This window comes from Lissotriton vulgaris, chromosome 10, assembly GCF_964263255.1.
Source record: "Lissotriton vulgaris chromosome 10, aLisVul1.2, whole genome shotgun sequence".
Taxonomy (NCBI): domain Eukaryota; kingdom Metazoa; phylum Chordata; class Amphibia; order Caudata; family Salamandridae; genus Lissotriton; species Lissotriton vulgaris.
Genome location: NC_141698.1, coordinates 232,402,605 through 232,424,556, shown reverse-complemented (window position 1 = coordinate 232,424,556; position 21,952 = coordinate 232,402,605). Strand labels below are relative to the sequence as shown.

The 21,952-nt window shown below is 44.1% G+C and overlaps 1 protein-coding gene and 1 long non-coding RNA gene across 2 annotated transcripts in view; both read right to left on the bottom strand.

Moving 5' to 3' along the window:
* The window catches only part of AGAP3 (ArfGAP with GTPase domain, ankyrin repeat and PH domain 3), a 1,596,783-nt gene that overhangs the window by 958,431 nt on the left and 616,400 nt on the right, over nucleotides 1–21,952 (bottom strand). The gene's annotated exons all lie outside the window — the stretch shown is intronic.
* Nucleotides 9,647–20,196, bottom strand: LOC147685018 (uncharacterized). The gene is made up of 2 exons (XR_015300670.1): nucleotides 20,030–20,196; nucleotides 9,647–10,661 (listed from the first exon to the last, which is right to left on the bottom strand). It is a non-coding gene; the product is annotated as an uncharacterized LOC147685018 (long non-coding RNA).

The window sequence follows — 21,952 nt, the reverse complement described above, 5'->3', positions numbered from 1 at the left end:
GCTCTTAATGAATGGGCTAGTGTGATTGAGCTAATCTGTTATGCCAGTGGCGACCAAGCTTTAATGGGTTGAATTTGTGGGTCAGGGATTTACCAATAAGAGTCTTCTTCACTAGGGATGGTGTTGCTCAGGTCAATGAGAGGTTCAAATTGACAGTTAAAGTCACCCCTATGATCACCCATAACGTTGGGTCATTGGTGGAGATAAAGAGGCCCAAATGGTCTATGGTGGTAGATTCTGAGCTGATGGCAACCGGTCGGGAGTAGACATTAATAAAAGCTATTTTTGTCTTTATAGGGAAGGTAAGTAGGACACAGTGAATATCGTTTGTAGGGGTGGGTATCTGCTCAGCTCCACAGCCCAAATGTGATCCTACCCAAATGGCTAGACCCCCGGATGGTGTGCCCCTTTCCCCAGTGGTGGCTGGGATAGTAAATGATGCAAAGCCTGCCCTCCGATAATCTTCCCTAGCCCAGGTTTCCTGGAACATGCATTTGTCCTGTTTAACTACAAAACATCCCGAATCAGGACAGGCGAATTTGCTTTTAAGCCCAGCAACATTCCAGGATAGAATTCTCAGTGTGCTACCTCGATCACACTCCCTTTCTGGAACCTCATTTGCACTGCTAGTAATTTGAGCATCCCTCTCTTCCATCATGTGGTCAGTATCTGAGGGCCTCAAGCAGGCGCCCACTCTGGCAGTTTCAGTCGAAATGGCATCTTTAAGAGCACCAGGTAGTCCGCCTGCTTGTACCCCAGACACTTGTAGGCCGGTGGACTGCAAATAGTCCGGTTTGCATTCCTTGCTTAGTGCCCCCGGCCCCCTGCACTCCTCCAAATTGATATCTATACCCTATTCCTCAGAGTCCCCTTAAGGAGTCAGGCTTGCCTCGTGTCAATCTACTTCCTCCAAAATTCCAAATCTGTTATTTACTGGCAGATTGTGTAATACGCCCCTATACATCAAATTGATGTTGAGTATAAAAAAAGTCCAGTGGGTATATCCCGCTTCCTGTTACTGGATGACGTAAAGTGTGCTTGAGTAAGTAGCTCACATTTTTAGGATTTTTAAAATGTATAATTACACAGTCTCCCTGTTCTGTTTTTTGTCGGTTTCCAACCCAGATTATTCTGCGAGCCGTTAAAATTTCCCCTGCCCTACTGTAGTCAAACTGCAAATATTTTGCTAGCCAGTAAAGGCACTTATTCCTAAGATCAAATTGAGTTTCCCTCTGATTGGTAGCAATTTTGTGGACACCAGTCAATATAATTACGTACAGGGAGCAGGCAGGGGGCAGATTTGCTATTTCTAGGTTATCATTAGGGCGTTCTGCCAACGCCTGCATAGTCAACATCCTGTTGGGCCCTTGTTGAGGATTTATCCCTATTTGTTTGGGAGGGAACTACTTTGTTACCACCATTCTCATAATTTGTGCTCCTGCCTCGCTGTTGGTTGGCGGCATTCTGATGCCATACCTCTTGAGTTGCGGTGGAGCCATCGCTTGTCTGCCCTCCCAACCCGCGTGGAGATCTTGCGTCAGAAATAACTGCCTGGCATTCAAAGTCAGTCCCTCTTATTTTTGTGTTGGGGTGTGTTTGTCTAATTTCCCCAGATGCTATCAAATTATCTAAATGAGTGAGTAGGGGAGCCAGCTCGTCTCTTATGATATCCTGTATTTGAGCCTTTAGATCAGTCAGGAGACTCAATGCCCAGGTAGGATAGTTCTTCTCAGTGCTACAATACATTGAACTGCTTGGTTTAGGATCCTGGTTTTCCCCCTCCCCTGCACTAGATGCAATATCCTCACACAGTTTCCTCCTTCTGGGTCCCACCTCGGTTGATTGTTTGCGCTTCCCATTTTTTGGAATAGTAGTGGTGTTCCTACCTCTGCGTACAGCTTTTTTGGGTGGGGCTTTCACGGGTGGTAACAATAGTACTTCTTCAGGAGGCACATGGGTATCATTTTGCACAGTTTGTAAATCTGGCACTAAGATACATAGGTACGGGGTTTCTGACAGGCGCCTCTCTGTGAGCTCTATTTCAGTGTTAACCACCCCAATAGCCCTCTGCAACATTTTGTCAATCAAGGTTGGGGGGAGTGCTGCAGAGCTAGGAGCTTTTGGTTTTGTCACACATGAGCGCTTCCCCATTTTAAAACCTACAAAGTCTGGTTCTCCAAGTAGACTGCTAACCCACCCCAGCACAATGCTGCTTTTATATACTTATATAGGCAGTTCACGATACTGATGATTAAAACTAATTGGTGATGGGTTCGACTACATAGACCCACATAGAACAGCCTAATTGTTGCCAACCGGTGAGCAGCTAACAGTACAAATCTCTTCGTTTTTTAATGGAACTAGTACCTATGACCAAAATTAAGCGTTCCAAGCTAAGCTGGCCAAATGAGGTTAAAATGACAGTCAGCCCTCTGGACTCGTTACAGTTATATTTCGGTAACCCAAAAAGTCAGCACCAAGAAATGTGACATGGAGTGTCAATTAGCCAGGTAGTCCCAGTCAAAGTTATTTGTGTCTTCCTTTAGTATCTAAGGTGTTCAAAAAGGCTGATGGTGCCAACTGGCACTACTTAACCTTAGTAAATAGATTCTTACCCCTTGAGTCAATCGCCATGGGATGAGCCCAAGAGATGTGGCCCTGCCCTGTCTCCTCCTGTGCCCTTGTGCTCCTTTGCCCTTGGCCTGGGCATGCCCGCGCGCGTCCCGTGCTACGTGAGGCCGGTGGAGTTTTATCCTTGAGCGTCAGAGGAGGCGTCAGTTGCGGGGCTGCTGGGGATTGTGGTTTTACGTTGGCCGTTCCCCTAATGGCAGGTTAGTGGAAATAAGGGCAGTATTAGCCGTTCCCCTCAAGGGCTTGGTAGTAATGTCCGTTCCCCTCACAGCTGCGCTGTTGCGGCGTCCTGTGCTGCGGGAGGCAGGTGGAGTTCTTATCGCACCATCGGGTGCGGGTTGCAGTGTCAGAGAAGGCGTCAGTTGCGTGGCTGCTGGGGATTGTGGTTTTATGTTGGCCTTTCCCCTCACGGCAGGTTAGTGGCAATAAGGGCAGTGTTAGCCATTCCCCTCACGGCTGCGTTGTCGCGGCGTCAATCCACAGGTGGAGTTCTTATCGCACCTTTGGGTGCGGGTTGCAGTGTCAGAGAAGGCGTCAGTTGCGTGGCTGCTGGGGATTGTGGTTTTATGTTGGCCTTCCCCCTCACGGCAGGTTAGTGGCAATAAGGGCAGTGTTAGCCGTTCCCCTCACGGCTGCATTGTCGCGGCGTCAATCCATTCACCATCAGAGTTGGTTATGGCAAAATAATTATCATACAGATCAGACCTCCCCAAAGCCCGGAGAATACGCTCCACATATGCCAGCCACGGTATCGGGGAGGATTTTTCAAATTTTAAACAATCCTGCAAAATCGGTCTATTAAGACTGAGTTCTTCATTTACCCAAATTAAGTTCCAACGCATTAGAGGGCAGAGGCGCAACTGATCTGTAATAAAATCTAAACCTAATTCTTCATTTACAATTTCAAACTGTACACTCTGTGGGACTCTCAGGAGGCCCCTTAAAAATTTGTTTTCAGCTACCTGAAGTGGAGCAACCGCACCATACCCCCAGATTACACAGCTGTAGCTCGCTAGTGGTGACACACTTGTCCAATACTAAATGTCGCTCTATTAAAGGATAAAACATTCTGACTTATATGTGAGAGCCAATTAAGCCCAGAGTCCAATTAGACCACCAAGTATAAGAACATATCTATTTGACTGAAATGTTGGCCATCTACTATATATTTTTCATAATTTTCGTATTTGGTAGGCCAATCTTCATAACATGTGAAATAGAAAAATTTGTAGGTAAGTTCAGGCTACTCATAAAACTAATAAAGAGGTTAAGACGTTTTTGCAAACCTTTGGCCATACGAGCAATGAGAACGGTATCATCCACATACAGCAAGGCAGGTCTAGAACGATCTCCAACTGTAGGAAAGGCAACCCCTGGAGCAACCAAAGCTTGTTTATGTGGTTGATATAAAAAATAAATAAGAAAGGGGCTAAAGTACAGCCTTGGCGGACCCCACGCTGCAGTTTAAAGTGCTCAGTGCATTCCCCATTAGGGCCAAACCGGAAGCTAGCTTAAAGATTACTGTGCAAATTCTGCAAAACGTTTATTAAAACTGGGTTGGCACCCGTGTGTTCCATCAAGGACCAAAGCTTAGAGTGATTGACTCTATTGAAAGCAGAGCTTAGGTCCATGAAGGCCAGATGGACAGCCCCCTTTTTGGCCTTAGCGTATTTACAAGCCAATAAATAAAGATTTAACGTTTGCTCTATGGTGCCCCGACCAGGGCCGAACCCATACCGAAGGTCAGATAAAAAGCCTCTCTCCTCTGCCTAATTCTCAAGACGGTTTAATTCAATCTGTCCGTCTCCTGACTCAATGGGACACAGATCTATAAACTCCTCTGATCAATGATCAATGGCCCTATTGCTGCATACAGACAGGCAAGATACCATCCAGTAGCAGATTACAGATAATCCTCTAAAAATTCCTGCACAGAATGTACTATACGCCGATAAGGTTACTTGAATATCATCTCTGTCCGGATAACAACTTTGACAGATGCGGCATGGCGGGTGCAGATTTTTTACATTTGGCACGGTCCTGCGCTTCCATACAGATTTACTGGAGGGAGTTAGCCCAAGCCCTCACAGTCATGACCCGTCAATCTATGCAACTCACACCGCTCATGGCAATGCTGGGCTTCACTGGGGAGGTGGACATCAGCTTTAGGAAATATATAGCGCTGAGCATACTCCTTGCTAAATGCAAAATAACCTGCAGATGTGGTCGCGGCAGAGCACCTAAATTCAAGGAATGGCTGAAAGACCTGGCTCAATGTCAAGATCAATTGAAAATATATGCGGAACTTCTGCCCCCCAGCTCCCATATTAGAAATACATGTAAGCCCGTACATAATTATCTGCTTCACTAGCCACAAAGAGAGGAGGTGTCACTCAACACGGCACCCTCAATCTAAACATCTCCTTCTATTCCTTCTGCTCACTCCCCCATACCAGATTTTCCTCCTTATGAGGTACTAGCCTACACACTAGCATATCCCCGTACAAAATAACACCATATTACTGATAGCTACTAACCCAAAGTCTCTGGTATTGAGATTCCAAAGTGTACTTTTGTAGTACGAGTTATGGCAAATGTAATTGAGATGTATTGATATTGATACGGTTGTGAACTATATTTATTATGATTCTGTAATTCCCCTTAACGAAGTTGAATACTACCTTTAGTGGTTAAGCTGTCTTTTTATAGCAGTCGAAGATTATTTTATGGCAATTTTAGTATTCAATAGTGTTCTTTTTGTGAAGGCTAGTGCATGAAGACTACTGATATGTGAGTGGTACTTCTTGAACACTAACAGAATACTAAGCAAATACTTATTTGTATTCGCATACTCTTCCTTTACAATGCAGAACATTTAGTGAATACAAACAATTTGAAAACTACTGGACTTTTCCCAGACTACTATTAACATTCTATTGAAGATGCATGCTGAATGATAGATCGGTGCCTTATTTATTATACTATTATTATGCCTTATTTATTATACTATTGTGGTGTTTGTGTAGTGTAGGGTAGTGTTTTAGGGTTTAGGGTAGTGCTGGGGGATCGTGCAGGGTAGTGATTAAGTGTAGGGGCTGGGTCGGGGAGGGTCGTGCTGGGGGTAGTGTTTTAGGGCTTAGGGTACTGTTGTGGTGGTTGTGTAGTGTAGGGTAGTGTTTTCGGTTTTAGGGTAGTGCTTGGGGGTCTTGCATGGTAGTGTTTGAGTGTGGGGACCGGACTAGAGGTCTGGGGAGGGTGGTGCTGTGGGTAGTGTTTTAGGGTTTAGGGTAGTGTTTTGGTGTTTGTGTAGTGTAGGTTAGTGTTTTAGGGTTTAAGGTAGTGCTGGGGGGTCGTGCATGGTAGTGTTCGAGTGTAGGAGCTGGACTGGGGTTATTGTGTGGCTCACTGGTTAGAGGCGGCAGACCCGAGAGCAGAGGGCGGCCTGGGACCAGGGTTCACTTCCCGACGCCGCAGGGTCGTGGACCAGGGTCAGCGGACTCGATAATTCTCACCTCGGTGCCTACTCTAACCAGGGATCACACTCGGCAACTCTGGGCATTAGCTTGCCTCATCTCCACAACGGCCCCCCACATACGCCGGGGATGCCTGGTTTCACCTTGGAGATACCCAGTAGGGACCATCTCACAGGGAAAGCCAGGACGGGTTCCCCAGCGGTCTACTGCGCAGAGATACTCCTTCGGGAGTCGATTCTAGCGCATTACAAACCCACAATTAATTAATTACAAACCCACAATTAATTGTTTTAGGGTTTTGGGTAATTTTGTTGTGTTTGTGTAGGGTAGTGTTTTAGGGTTTAGAGTAGTGCTGGGGGGTTGTGCAGGGTAGTGTTTGAGTGTAGGGACCAGACTGGAGGTTGGGGAAGGGTTGTGCTGGGGTAGTGTTTTAGGGTTTAGCATAGTGTTGTGGTGTTTGTGTAGTGTAGGATAGTGTTTTAGGGTTTAGGGTAGTGCTGGGGGGTCGTGCAGGGTAGTGTGAGTGTAGGGACCAGACTGGGGGTCAGGGTAGGGTCGTGCTGGGGGTAGTATTTTAGGGTAGTGTTGTGGTGTTTGTGTAGGGTAGTGTTTTAGGGTTTAGGGTAGTGCTGGGGGGTCGTGCAGGGTAGTTTTAGAGTGTAGGGACCAAACTCGGGGTCGGAGTCATGCTGGGGGTAGTGTTTTACGGTTCAGGGCAGTGTTGTGGTGTTTGTGTAGTGTAGGGTAGTGTTTTAGGGTTTTGGGTAGTGCTGGGGGTCATGTAGGGTAGTGTTTGAGTGTAGGGACCGGACTGGGAGGCGGGGGAGGGTTGTGCTGGGGTAGTGTTTTAAGGTTTAGGGTAGTGTTGTGGTGTTTGTGTAGGGTAGTGTTTTAGGGTTCAGGGTAGCGTTGTGGTGTTTGTGTAGTGTAGGGTAGTGTTTTAAGGTTTAGGGTAGTGGTGGGGGGTCGTGCAGGGTAGTGTTTGAGTGTGGGGACCGGACTGGGGGTCGGGGACGGTCGTGCTGGGGCTAGTGTTTTGGGGTTTAGGGTAGTTTTGTGGTGTTTGTGTAGTGTAGTATTTTAGGGTTTAAGGTAGTGATGGGGGGTCGTGCAGGGTACGGTTTGAGTGTGGGGACCGGACTGGCGGTCGGGGAGGGTCGTGCAGTGGGTAGTGTTTGAGGGTTTAGGGTAGTGTTGTGGTGTTTGTGTAGTTTAGGGTAGTGTTTTAGGGTTTAGGGTAGTGCTGGGTGGTCGTGCAGGGTAGTGTTTGAGAGTGGGGACCGGAATGGGAGATGGGGGAGGGTCATGCTGGGGGTAGTGTTTTAGGGTTTAGGATAGTGTTGCGGTGTTTGTGTAGTTTAGGGTAGTGTCTTAGGATTTGTGGTTGTGCTGGGTGGTTGTGCTGGGTGGTCGTGCTGGGTAGTGTTTGAGTGTGGGGACCAGACTGGGGGTCGGGGAGGGTCGTGCTGGGAGTAGTGTTTTAGGGTTTAGGGTAGGGTTGTGGCGCGAGCCCACCCCCTGCGCGAGCCCACCCCCTGCGCGAGCCCACCCCCTGCGCGAGCCCACCCCGCCCGACCCCCCCACCCGCGAGCCCCCAACCCGCGACCCCCCCACACGCAACCCCCGCCCAATCATTGCTGTTAGTATTCAGATATTGCTCACAAAGAATACCAGTAGTCTTCAATCAGTGGTCACAATCAATGAGACTAGCCTTCATTTTGCTTTTGAAATAGCACAAGTGCTGCAAATAAACCATAACAGAATACTACTAAGCTTCAAATACTATTCTTCTACAATACTACTAGTCTTCTTTTAGCAATCAATTGAAGTGTTCATTATGTATTTGAAGGTCTGTTGAGTAGAACTAGTATTCCCTCATTTGCATATTTCGGCTTGTGGACATACTACTTAGTCTTCATGCATACTAAATAAATACTACATTTTAATTGTGAATGAATAGTAAATGAATACCGCTGTAACCACTGGAATCACACTAAACGAAGATCTTCCATTTTGGTGAGGGTCTGACTGGTTTCAAAGTAAGTTGTACCAACTGAAAACCCAATAAAGAAAGTTAATTAAAAAAATAAGAAGTGCAGCGGCGATCTGTAGCATTTCAGTGGAAATCTGTAGCTTATCAGAGGAGAAAATGATAAAGGATGTGTGTAAAAGTACAGGGAGAATACTCATGGAAACAGAGCAAAGTCTTAGTTGATGATGAAAAAACAGAACTGGACATTTAGGCTTCAAAAAACTGGAAAGTCGGTGTTCCTAGCAGTGAAATCAATCACGGACAACATGCAGCCAAGTCCTCGCTGCACTGAGATGACAAAGCTGTAAAATGTGTTCCTTAACTGAGCCCAAAGGCCCGTTCTCCAGGAAATGGCACAAATAATGCTACACACTGCCCCACTGAACTAGACCCACTGTTCTTACTGACCACCCTTTATGTTGAAGGATGCAGTTACGTTTTTCAGGCAGGCTATTTTGGCATCCTTAAGACTTGTTGAAAAGTGGAAAGAACTTACCTTGGACTAAGAGAGATAGGTTAACTTCATTTGGCTCATTTGAATCGATGCCTATGTCTAGCAGAAGGAGAAATGATTCCATTAGAGCTGGAGCCCATGTCAAAACAGTTGAGAGGCCTTTGCTCAGCAAATGAGTGTCTAGTTTCCAAAGTTGAAGTCTGTGAGTTTTGCTAAACTAACATTATGCAATAACGACATCTAATGCTCCTACTCAGCAGAAGCACACTCCTTGTTCAACACCATGCAACAAGGCATATGGGATGCACATGCAGCTTGAATGGATGATTAGTACTTGGCTGAGTGTTCTGAAGTTACTCAGTGAAGAATGTTTGAGTGACACTCAAGCGGACATTAGGACGACGAGACAAACTACGGGCAACTGCTCTAAGATCTTCTTCGAGGTCTGTACTTTGAAGTAAATCGGTTTCTCATTCTATCACCATGTATAGCACCACTTACCTTTTCTCAGCAGGATAAAGATACAAACAGAGTGACATTCAACTACTCATATGCTACAGTCAAGTGCCAAGGGACCTAAGGGTCTAAATCACAGAAGGGCTTTGCTGTTAGGAAAATGCTTGACAATTTGAGCAATCCTCACCGGACCATCTGAAACCCCTTAAGGAATTAATCAAACGCCATCAGCAGTGCAAAGAAAAATATGCTTAAGTCATAACAATGAGTTACCTAATCTATTGATAAATGAATCTATACAGATTTCAGATGTACACAAAAGATTAATATCACTACCATGAAACACTAGCACTCTTGGCAACTAAAACCACAAATAGCATAGCCTAAAGCCTCTAAATGGAAGGGATTCTCCAAGTAGCAAATAACCAGACAGCTTTATAATCCTAAAAACATATGTAGAGGGTAGCTGATTAGCAACAGAGACAGTATGGTGGAGGAAAGGGGAAGCAACAGAAAAGAAGCATAGAAGGTGATAGAGAGGAGATGAATGCGGCAGCAGGACATCGCTTAAGACAATAAAGACACACACTGACAGTAGAGTGCACTGCTATTCCAAGGGCTTTATTCTGTTACTACACACATCACGAAAACAAAGGAGCACACGCTATCTCGAAAACAGCAAGAGCTTCGCGAATGAACCATTCTGATACAAAACAGCATCATGAACAAGAAATATAGATCGCATCTGTCTTATATTATAGAACTCTCTCTCTTTATATATATATTTATATATATATTTATAGAACATCTGTGGTGAAAGAGCAGACTTCAGGAAAAATACAATATTAAATATACAAACCATCGAGTAAAACTCATTCAAAAGTGCTTTAAAGACATCAGAAAACAGCCATGACTCATTTACAGAGCACAAGAAATACAGACATTTTTAGGCGGGAAATTAGAGGATGAATGGGAAGAAATAAAAGAAAATAAGAAAAATCTCGCCTCAAGGGCTCTTGGAAAAGCAAAGGCTCTGAGATGTACTGAAATGGAGCAGGCCCAGCCCTTTCACCGAAGTGTCATTAACCACAAGGTCCCACTACAGATCAAGGCCACTGCCAAAAGGTCCAGCCCTACGGCTTCCTAGGCCCGGAATAGATCACAAAAGACATGGACAACTCAAAAGCGAAGATCCATGCAGAAAAAAGCGGTGGCAGCAGCTTAAGCACCCCTCGACCAACAATCAGTCCTGTGCAGTGAATCATCAGTTAGAGGTGCTTGGGCACTCTGGGGGAGTTCTCACAATGTCTGTGGTGCCATCCCAAGCAGCTGCATGCTGGGCAGGAGCCCAGCTATCCGATACGGTCAGGCGCTTGCAGGGTGTGCTCCGAAGTGTGCTCATGGCTGTAGGACACATCCTTCCCTCATCCTCACACACACAATGGGTCAGATGCACAGAAAGGCCATACCAGCTCCCTCTGGAATCCATGGATCTGGCCCCCATCACGAGCTCTCACGGACAGTTCCCTGAGTGTGCAGCCAGGTACTTGCGAAGGGCTGAGACTCTGCTGGGCTGTGGCGGTGGAGGGAGAGGCAGTCTCTGAAACGTCCCAGTCTGGAAAAGTTTAAAGTGGAGGAAGAACGAGTCGAGACTTTCTCTAAATTTCAACTTTGATAATTAACTTTTCATTGTGAGAGAGGGGAGAAAGGGCAGTCTGGCTTTTTGACTGTGTGTTGCTTAGTAAAGATGGAGGTGTCTCCAAAAGGCACTATCCGCATCGGAGCTTTCCTGATCGATGCACAAATGCCAGAGGGTGCCCCTGCTCCCAGCCCTGACAAGTCAATGACAAACGAAAAAAACAAAGTGAACATTTCTGTGTCCGACAGCCACCCACACACTCTACAAATAGAGAGAAGTTGCAAATGCCTTCTTGTTGCTCCAAATGTACACAAAACACAACCGTTACCTTCATGGGGAGTCTGGTACTCCTACCCCCACCTACCCCTCTTGCACACGTGGTTTTAGGCATGCAGTAAGTGGCACGCAATGGAAGGTAACTGCTCTTCAAAAGATGTTGCTTTAAATGTGGAAAACAGGCCCCTCCTATTCAATACACGGCTACCCCTCCCCGGCTCGTAGTCTTGTGAGTCCCACTAGTTTTTGCAATCTTTGGCCATGGTTCTAAGAGCACTCTGTCTGCAAGCTGCTGGATTGCTGTAGTGAGGGAGGACTGCTTGGTCAAAAGGCTCCGAAATCCCCCCAAAAGTTATGATTTTTACTCTCAAGTCCTGCTCTCCTCAGCCACAATCAAACGAACACTTTCAATATGCATCATTGTACATGGAAGGAGGTGACGGTACAGGCAGAATCACGAATCAATCATACATGCTGCATAAACGCTGCAGAGGGCTTCCTGAACAAGAAAGGCGTCTGTCCTGGAATACAGGTTTGAGCTGTAATGTTAAGAGCAGGCATGCGCTGTAGCCCTCTGGAAAGTTATGCTTATGAGCGAGTTTAAAGCAGAAGAATTCTTCAAGTTAATAAAGAAACAGGGTAATAGTGAACTGAATTGGCGGACACCCCCGCTCCAGATGACCGTGGTGCTTGGAAGTGCTGGGAGGAAGTCCTCATGTGCTAAACATTGATGGGGTAAAGTGATGCAGGAACATGCCAGATCTCTATGGCTGCAGCATAGATTCATTGCAGTTGGTATACTGTCAAGAAAGTGAGGATAACACTAAAACCACTGTGAAAGGAACTGAAAAAGCAAGATCGGATACAGGTATATTTCACCACGCCTAGGGATCCGGACTTCAGGAATCCTGAAGGTACATTGTCCTCAAAGCTTAAACACTGATAAAATGAGAAAACCTCTTTAGGTTAAGAAGCAAAAGCCTACAGCTAGTGATGTGGTCAAAGGATAACCCGTAGGGGAGGGTCATTATTCCTGCTGGGTGATCCAGATTCTTGGGGGACGCCAGCACCTGAAATTATTGACTATGACAAGGCAGCTTTGAAATACATGACCTGAAATGTTGTTCACATCCTTGAGAGCCATCTATTTAGTTTTCCATCAGGTTTAATAATGACTTGTATTCGCTCTGGGATACCCTATAACAGGGCTCAACCAGATCCAACTCGTTTTGAATCTTCTTCCAGCAACATTTCCAGGCCAGATCTCTCCATTAATAGGACTGGGGCCCTTTCCAGTTTGGGTACGGTTTTCTACACTAACTATTCAGCAATACAAGAGCAGCATAGTTCTGCCTGGCAATTGATTAATTTACTGAGATAAACGATAGTAAAAGGACTAAGATTCAAAGATTATTTAGATTCAATGAAGGCAAACAAACCATGGGAAAAGTGGCCCTACATTTTAATACAGAAATAATTACAACTACTTGCCATATAAATGGTAAAGTACTGATTAATGGATTTTCTTTGGGTGAAGTCATACATGAATTTCAATTCTCTAAATAAACACCAAATATTTTTCTAAAGAATAGACATAACTAGATTGTGACCATCAATGCCTGTGATTATGGCATACCCATTTGTCCCAAATCTATACCTCCTCCTTCATTAGGCTTTGACTGCTTGACCCTGCTACTGCTAAAGAATCAAGCATAAAAACTGAGTTTTGACACAGCAATAGTATAAAAAATCTTGGGGCACAACTGGTGAATTAAAATACCCATCAAGGATACTGTACAGTAGCTACCGTCTGCTGCAGACCTGAAGTAACCCTGCAGAGGTTTATAGCGTTTAACCACTAGTCAGCAATCTAGATGCTTCACATGGACACCAAGGTCTAAAGGCTCTGTGAATTGTGCTTAGTTGTGGGGTTACATTTTAATATAATGTGCAGATATACAAGAGTACTTGGAGTTCTTCAATTCAAAATATTCCCATGCCCTGCTAAAGAAGCTCTTCTCACCTCAGTTGCAATGTGGAGTGGCGGCATTGGGTAAAGCTACAAGAACTATACTCGTTTTACTCAAAGATGCAGGAGACTCGGGGAATACTGAAAGCAGAGGAACCTGAAAGGGAATATAAGTGATTCACACCCCTAAGCTCTGAAAGAAAGCAGAAATTTGAGGACCAAGAACTAAATAAATAGTTATTTTCAGTTTAAAAAAAAGAGTTCAGCATTGCTATTACATGCTGTTAGATCCAAGTTGCAAATTAAACAGAAAATATGTTTTTTTACTCAAATGGTGGCTAAACAAGAAAATAATAAGGTGCATTAAAAAGAGATCTGCCTGTTACTGTGGGGAGGGGGAAGTCCTAGGATTGCGTTTAAGAAATTACAGAAGGGGATGTACGAAGGGGGGCTTGCAGTCCCGCTCTTAGAAAATACTACTGGGCTGCCCATCTTATCAACTTCAATGGTTGGGTCTTCTCCCCACTTGAGAAACCAGTATAGAGTGGACAGACTACTCTTGGGTGCGAGCAGTCACTTGCAGGAACTATATCGTAAAGGTGGGGCTCAGCACATCTGCTGCCACATACTAAAACGGTTGTTGATATTTGGCAACGGGCAACTAGGATGACAGGGTGGGAACAGAAGCTCACTGAACAGACCCCCGCTATGGGAGGGGGATTCCTGAAAGAAGTGCACAGACAGGAGGAGTTTCGGAGGTGGAGCCTCATAGGCATTGATGTGCTCGGGAGACGTCTGGAGAGGTGATAAAATGGTAACCTTCGATAGTCTGCAAGAGGGCTTCCAAATGGGTGAAGGTGAATACCTTTGTTACCGACAGTTGTGCTTGGCGCTTCCCTGCCACGTGAAAGAAGGGATGGTGCTCCCAGAATACTCGCCACTAGAGGATAGGCTTCTCTTGGACCCCATGATTCAGAAGACAGTGTCCATAACATACAAGAAACTGGTTAACAATACTCCGGACTGTCTGGGTCCTTTGCGGGAGGCCTGGGAAACATATGTGGGTCTGCTAGAAGACGAAGACTGGGCGGAGGGCCTCCAGTGCCCCAGGGACATAGCCATTACAGCACGATTTCGACCTTTCCAGCTTTGCATCCTCCACAGATCATATGCTTCGAGAATGGTGCAGGTCCGTATTAGGGATGGGGGCTCAGAGGAATGCGTCAGAGGATGTGGCGAGGTGAGTTCGTTCTTTCATATTTTGTGGTCCTGCCACAAGATTCAGAAATACTGGAAGGGCGTTGCCCGTGTGTTGGAGGCAGTAGTGGGTGCACCGGGCCCGATGGAGTCCAGATGGCACATCCTCCTTGTCACAGGAGAGATCACGTGGCCGAAGTGGACCAAATTGTGGCTAGTTCTGGCTGAGGGGGTTGCTAAGAGGAACATTGCACGCACATGGGAGGCAACAGAACCTCCAACAGTGGCTGCATGACTATGCGATATGGACTGGTGTCATAGTGCGGAACAGGTGGTGTATCAAAGCCGGGCTGCCCTCGCAAGTGGGAGAGAATATGGGGGCCGTGGTCAGTATATAGGGGTCTGTGATGGGACTTGTGGGGAGCCTTGACTGGGTTTCCCGGGTTGGTTAAGAGACCTACTCCAATGGGTGTTGAGGGGCTCCACACACATTTTAATGTAGATGATGTGTTATAATGCCTGAGAATTGTCATGTCTGATACAAACCTTATATATGTACATTGTAAAATGCTTATACCTGAAGCTTGTTTTATATTTAATAAAAAGAAGTTAAAAAAAAGAGATCTGGAACCACTGCAGATGGTGATGCTAGTGGTATCAGAAATGCTTGTATGTTGTTACTGAATTCTGCACAGTATCCCGAAACACTGGAATCTGTGGAAAAGCAACCAGGCTTTTCTCTGACCAGGCTAGCAGAAACAGATTCCCTAGTGAGCATTAGCCCACGCATATCATGGAGAACAGCCCTCCTGAGACAGTTTGAACCAACCATTTGGAAACATGTTTCGTCGATTTTCCTCCAAGTGAAGTGCGGTATAAGCTGCTGAGGTTAACTACTTCAGAGGACTCTACACCTCGTAGGCAGGCTTGTACATGGACAGTGGTCACTTAAATGGCCTGCCATGAGAACTGCTTTACTGCTTTGTTAAGATAAGCTATAGCGGCAGTGGTCACCATGTAAATTTGGACTACCTTTCACTAAAGTGGGAAAAATAATATGAGACAGTCAAACAGCTTTATTAAGTGAATTAAATAGTTATACAATAAAAAATAAAGGTGTTTTTCTTCCTCCAAAAACTTAAAAAGCAGAATAATTCAACACTAGAATCACAGGCTTCAATTTGCCAAAACAGCCTGTTACGGGGAAATGTATTTCATAAGCATCAACGTACGGGAAAGGAAAGCGGATAATAGCAAGGAGAAAGATAGTAAGTGTTGAGAGGGTCTCCCACTAACATTAAGGGCTTGATGGGAAGGGTAAAATATCCAGAAACTGAAAAAGGGCTAAGATGAAAAGTTATGTAGGTTTTTCAACACTGGTGTTTGCCTTAGCCAAGAAAAGCGGCCTTCTGCTTTAGGTGGCTGACATGCAACCAGTTTTCTTTAGAGCCGTTGTGGAAGATGTCAGTGGATTTCCCAAAAATATTTCGAAATGTCAATGTTTTCGAGTTATGACCACATAGTTTCCAAAAAGATATTTTTACTTCGTGATGTATTCTTCAGCTCATGAATTTGGGGCGATTAAAGCTGGATAATACAATCTTTTGTAAACCAAAATCTGATTCGATAACATCTTTCAACAACCAAAACTTTATCATTTGGAAAATCTTTCCTTTTTTAAAGAACGTCACCAAAAGGGTCTAAACCCAAACTAGGCTAAGAATGACCATTTGGGTAGGTGGAAGGCAAAAGTAAAAAGTGACTGTAAAAATCACTGAATTGAACACAGAAAGGGACATATCCAACATGAATGGAAAGCATCTGCAATGATCTTCTGCTACTTAACTCCTGGGAAACTCCTGTGCCCTTCCTTATGGTGATGCAGAAATATGCCGCCTTAGATCTGGTAAACACATCAAAGTTCCTTGGATGGTTTAAGACTAACATCTGAAAGAGATCACCATGTCTACAATTGACGCCTTGCATAGAAGGTTATACTTTGAGACCAACATAGCCTTAAATAAGGTGGTGTTGTTTACTTGACTGGGATCAGCTGTTTTTTTTAGAAGTGAAGACTGAACACTGGCAGAGCTAAGCCTAGTCCTTTTAGATCTGCTTGAGAAGAGAAGCATGGGTGGTCACAATGTAGGCTTCTTCCCTGTAATCTAAGGTGGTGGCGAAGGAAAAGATTGTCCCTGGATGGAATTACCTCCGAGGAGTTTACTGCAGCAAATCATCAGCTGATTTGAAAGAGTGGAGATCTTACCAAAAAGGACGAGGTGTATTTCTGTTTTACAACAAGCTTAAGGAAATAGATGAAGAGCCAAGTGAGTGGGATCTGCTTTGTACATTTTGCCACTCTTACACATTGTTAAAAAAAATGTGAAGAGCTGCATGATTCAAATAGAAAAGCGTGCCGTACCTCGAACAACTATTAGTGGAAAGATCCCAAGGGTCAATCGGCAGTGTCCATTGGTATGGCACATACAATTGTTGCAGCCATACTAAATGGGGCTGCAGGCTACGTTTTGAAAATATTTCTAAAAAATGTAATTACAAGCTTAGCTGTGCACTCAGATAGGAAATAGTAGAAGAAATTCAAAGTCCAAAAGGGATTGTGAAAGTCAGTCAGAGGAAGGACAATTAAACCACTTTGAAGGAGCACCTCTCTAATATTTACTAAGATCAAAGTATACTTGGAACGTTTGAGCCCTTCTGAATCTGAGACATACGTTTCAACAGGTCAAGCACTGGAAAAGCAGCCTCCGGTGGAATCACTGGTTGTTGCAATTGCCAATATGTTTTCCTTAAAGTCTCATTCGATGTTTTTTAAGATTTGCAAGTACTTGGGCAGCTGAGCAGGATCAAGGTACATAAGTCATAAATAACAATTTGATGACAATCTTTTCCTTCTCTCTAGTTAGCAAACATATTTTAAGGCTTTGTAGATTAATACAAAATGTGTTTCTAATTGTCTAACTGTCCCGGGTTCAGATACTGGAAGGAGCAAGACGCAACTTCTGAAAGAAGGTATTTGGACAACATCTGTTCAAACATATCTATGAATTTGGCCAAACTGACCAAACAAAGTACACGATTTGTGTCCAAGAGGCTGCATTGCTGCACAATAAATACCTTCTGAGGAATGGAAAAGCAGTCTAATACCACGGCGGTGACAGTCACTCAACCACCCAGTTTCCCTTTCAGAGGTACAGGTATGAACCTACAAACTGGGATTGTGACTGACAATCAACAGCTTTGCTTTATTGCAGTACACTCAAACTACTCAGTCTCTCTCCTCAATGAGTGATTTTCTGCATCCCATGAGATAATATTTCTTGCACTACTGATTCACTCAGTATGTCCCCAAAAAATATGAAGCAGCACGCGAGACATCGGTGCTATTCTGCTATGAAATTGACGTCACTGCCACAAGCAGACTTCATAACTTTACAGAGGCCATCCACCCATGCCTCTCCCATTTGCACGCCTACCTTGGCTTTAGAGTTCCATGGAACTTTAGTTATCTGTGGTGCTGGACATCCACACCGAAGAGACAATGGAGGGCCAGGCAATTCTAGCACCTCCAATTCCAACAAGACTATTGTGAAACGCCACATATGCCTATGTATAACACAAGGCTCAGGAACTCAACCCACAAATTTAACCTAACCGCTCTCCTTTGAGTGCAAAATGCTTTGACAATCCCAGTCTCCACAGGGGTGTTCAGATCTATGAATGAGGGCTCCTGAAAGTAGACATCAGACCTGCCACCAGCATGTGGGAAGAGGTTCAAAGTACCAGAGACAAGTCATGCATGCTTGGTGTAGGCCCCCTCCCCAGTAAAATACGCTGCAACCAGTGGACTGCTTGAAATCTGTGGAATGCAGAATGCATAAAGATGATGGCAGAAGGGTGTGTTTGTTTTATTTGTGAATACAATTTAAAACACAAAAATTAAAAGTACACTGGTAGTGTGATGAGCTCTAAAAAATAAAAGAGCAAACATAAAAAGCAAAATCCAAATCCAAATGAGTAATTGAAAGTAAACGAGTACTAGTTTTCAACGAGGAGGCAAACAACTGAGGAGGTTAAACATGAGCTTGTGAAATGTGGCAGGACCTGATATCTACAAGGATCTGAAGGATGTGTTTGCACATTTACAACATCTTTTGAAGAGTCACTTCTGTTCTATAGTATAGAAGCAGGGTTTCCAGTTAGATGCACTTGTTGCACGTCTTTAAACAAAACACATTTGAGAAGTGGTTATAGTAAACAGCCACAGAGGGATGGATATATAAATTATAACACTGTTGATCCCAGCTTCATACAACTAAGTCTATAATTTGTTGTAAGTAATTAATAAAATGAATGCATTAATGACATTAGAGAGACAAATTTGTGTTTTGTCCAAAGTTGTGATATTACTCAGACAGTCTTGTGATTAGTCTCTAGTTACAATGACATGGTAGGTACACATCATAGCTTATTTGTGGGCCATAATCACGTCACACACACACACAATGCCATGCTTTACCTAAAGTTATAATGACATCAAACAAGCTAGCTAATGCTTTGCCGTTCAGGTACGATGTCTTCACACAGAAGCCAAAGCTTTACCATACCAGCTCCCCAGAAGTAAGAGCAACCTCTCCCAAAGTCAAGATATCACACAGAAAAGTTCATGCTAAGAGAGAGAATTTGATGGCATCACAGAAAAAGACCCATGCAAAGCCACATCACACTTACATGCTCACACTTAGCTTGCACATGCAAAGAGGATTTCACCAAGGTTAACTAATGCTTCGCACTAAATGATAACCATAACTAGAAACGCTCATATTTTTCCAAAACTAAGGATGAAATACTACAGACAGACTTCCACTTTAACTGGTCAGACAAAGTAGAGTCACACAGATACCAAACGTACCAAAACACCCACCCTTCTAGGCATGTTTAAACTTTCTCACAAGTCATGATGAAACCACAAAGAAAAATCCATGATTTGCCCTCTAATCCATGACAGCATCACATGCAAATCTTCATTTGAACAATTCACCCGGTGGTTTGGTCAGCTAAATATCTTTACATGACCACATTTACTTGCATTATGTATCTGAATACCAAATGTATTGGCTCTGGTGGATACCCACAACTGTGTGGAGCTAACTTCCATGCTTTTTCACTGGGAGAATAATTAAGAGGGAAAATAGGGATGTGGTGGGTTGGGAGAAATGCAAACAGTGTGAAGCAGGATAAGGGTACGCAGAAGGAAAGGAAAGGAAAGGAAAGGAAAGGATAGGAAAGGAAAGGACCATCAGCTCTGATGCTGGCACTCCTGTAAAGACACCCTTCTGAGCTACCAATTAATGATTGAACATACCCTCTTTTTGAGCCTAAACATACTCTCTAGGGACAATATGCTACTGAACGGATATCGTCCTGACTCTTGCCACAACTCCGCTAACAAATCTTTTGCGGCCACGGCTAACTTAATAGACTCTACTAGGCCTTCGTTCTATGCTACTAATAAGCTTGCATGGGGATATATATATATATATATATATATATATATATATATATATATATATATATATATATATTGCTAAACAAGTAGAGGATCATATCTGAAGAACAGACGTTTGTCCAGGGAATGAGAGAACCAGTGCTCCTACAAGAAACACGCTCAACTTATAGATCTATTCATTACAAGGGGCTTTGTGGTAATTCTCTTGCCATCACTAACAGATTCTTGTCACACACCTCCCAGTCTTTGCCCTCTCCACCAGTCACACATCCCTTGTGCCTGCCTTCTGCCTCAGTCACTGGCTCTCAGTTCTCAATCGATCAGGCCCCACCTCTTTCCTAGCACACTCAACTCGCTTTCTCCCAGTACACCCACCTCAATCCTGAAACCTCTTTTTAACCACGTGTCTTCTTTCCCTGTGGAGATTTAAGTGCATTCATTTTGCGAATTTCAAATGCATTATCCTTGTATTACTCATTCTCAGGATGCTTAACAACAAATCCATTCCGAATTGCTGAAACTGTTCCGAGCTCAGTTGTCAATGAATGGTCGGTTCACACTTCAGATGGAATGATGTGACAATGCTCTGCTTTGAGTCGGCTGAGAGTGCTGCTTTCCTTGGCCTCACAGTGCTTCTATCTGGGCTTCCTGTCATCAGAATGCGGACAGCTGCCCACCACGTGCTGTCAGTCCATTATATGCTGAGGTTGTATTTTTCGGCGCGGCGGATTGCAGCGTGATTCAAAATGCTCTGCAGCGCGGAGGGATTTGTGTGGACTACAGTTAACTTCTACTTGCGGAAGTTTACCCGAGCGCAGCCATTCTCGAGGCTCCCATTAACCATACGCAGCCCGAGTCCCTGCCCTACAATCGCGTTCCTCACTAATTGTTTCACCTGAGTCTTTAACGAATGCCGACGTGGTTTTTTTTAACACTTGAAAGCGAGCTTAGACGAGAGTAATGAAATCTCGGGCCGAGATATGTTTTCAGTACAGCAAGATCATGTTCCTTGCTCTCCAAGCACTATGGAGTAAAGTTTGGCGATAAAATCGCTGAAAAAGTTCTACACCACACGATACTACCTGGAATCATCTCGATATCCATTCAAATTCGCACTTATTTTAAAGTGTAATATCGGTCCAAGAAAACAGTGGAATTATATTGCAGCCTGGACTTTACCTCGCGGCTCTAGTGTGAAACACGCGAAACTTACCTAGGGGGACCAGATTCTCAAAACAACAAGCTTTTGCAATGCAATCGGTCTCCCATTTATGAAAGTTAGAGCTGTGGGCGTTGAAAATGACAATGTTTGTTACTTTTTTTTCATTTGCAGTGTAGAGGTCATATTTCAAAGCGCTATTGCCATTTGTATTTGTATTTTTGTTGTTAATTAACATTTTAATTATTAAAAAAAGAGTGCAACAGTAACAAGGAGTTTGAAAATGGTAAGAATGAAAAATAAAATATTTAAAGGTCTGGCAGAGCCTATGCTTCATTAGCCAATAACGATTATGCTAATTGTGTTCCTAAACATAACTGATTGCATGTGTTCGATGTAAATATCCCTTATAAAAGGATCAATCGCCAGTATTCTAGAACTGCGCTGTCACGAAGATAAACAAGCAGTGTTGTGAGGGTGCAGTTTCGCACACTGTCACGGACCTCTTTTGGCCACATACCTGCAACATGTCTAGGCAGAGGATATGGCGCAGTGGTTTGCGCGGCCGACTGGAGAGCTGTGGCTCCATATTCGAGTCTGGCCCCCAGTGCCACTGCACTCATGCATGTATGGCAGCAATGCTTATAAATGCCAAGCAGTTACAAAGCCCCCCTAGCGCTTTCAGGTTGGTCTGTTCCAGGCAGGTTGCTTCGTGTTAGTTCGACACCTTTTTTTCCAAGTGAAAGGCTCTAATTTTTCAAATTGCTACTATTTTATGCTATAGGTATTCGTGTATCCCATGCGTGTAGCAGGTGTGGCCTTTTAGCACAGTCAAGTCATCTAGGATTTTAGTCCATTAGCCTTCCCAGGGCGATAAAACAAGTATCAATTTCATTGATCAATAAATGTGTAAAACGCCTATATACATCTAAACCACTGTAGGAAGTGCTCCATAAATTAATACCGCAATGGAAGATGACAACTTCCAGAGTACAATGACTTAGTGCATTAATGAGAACAACTGATTGCACTTGTTAGATGTAAATATACCTCATTGAAGAATCAAATGACAGTATTCTGGAGCTCCACTACCACACAGAAAATTAAGCGGTTTTGTGATGGTGCAGTACCACAGTCTG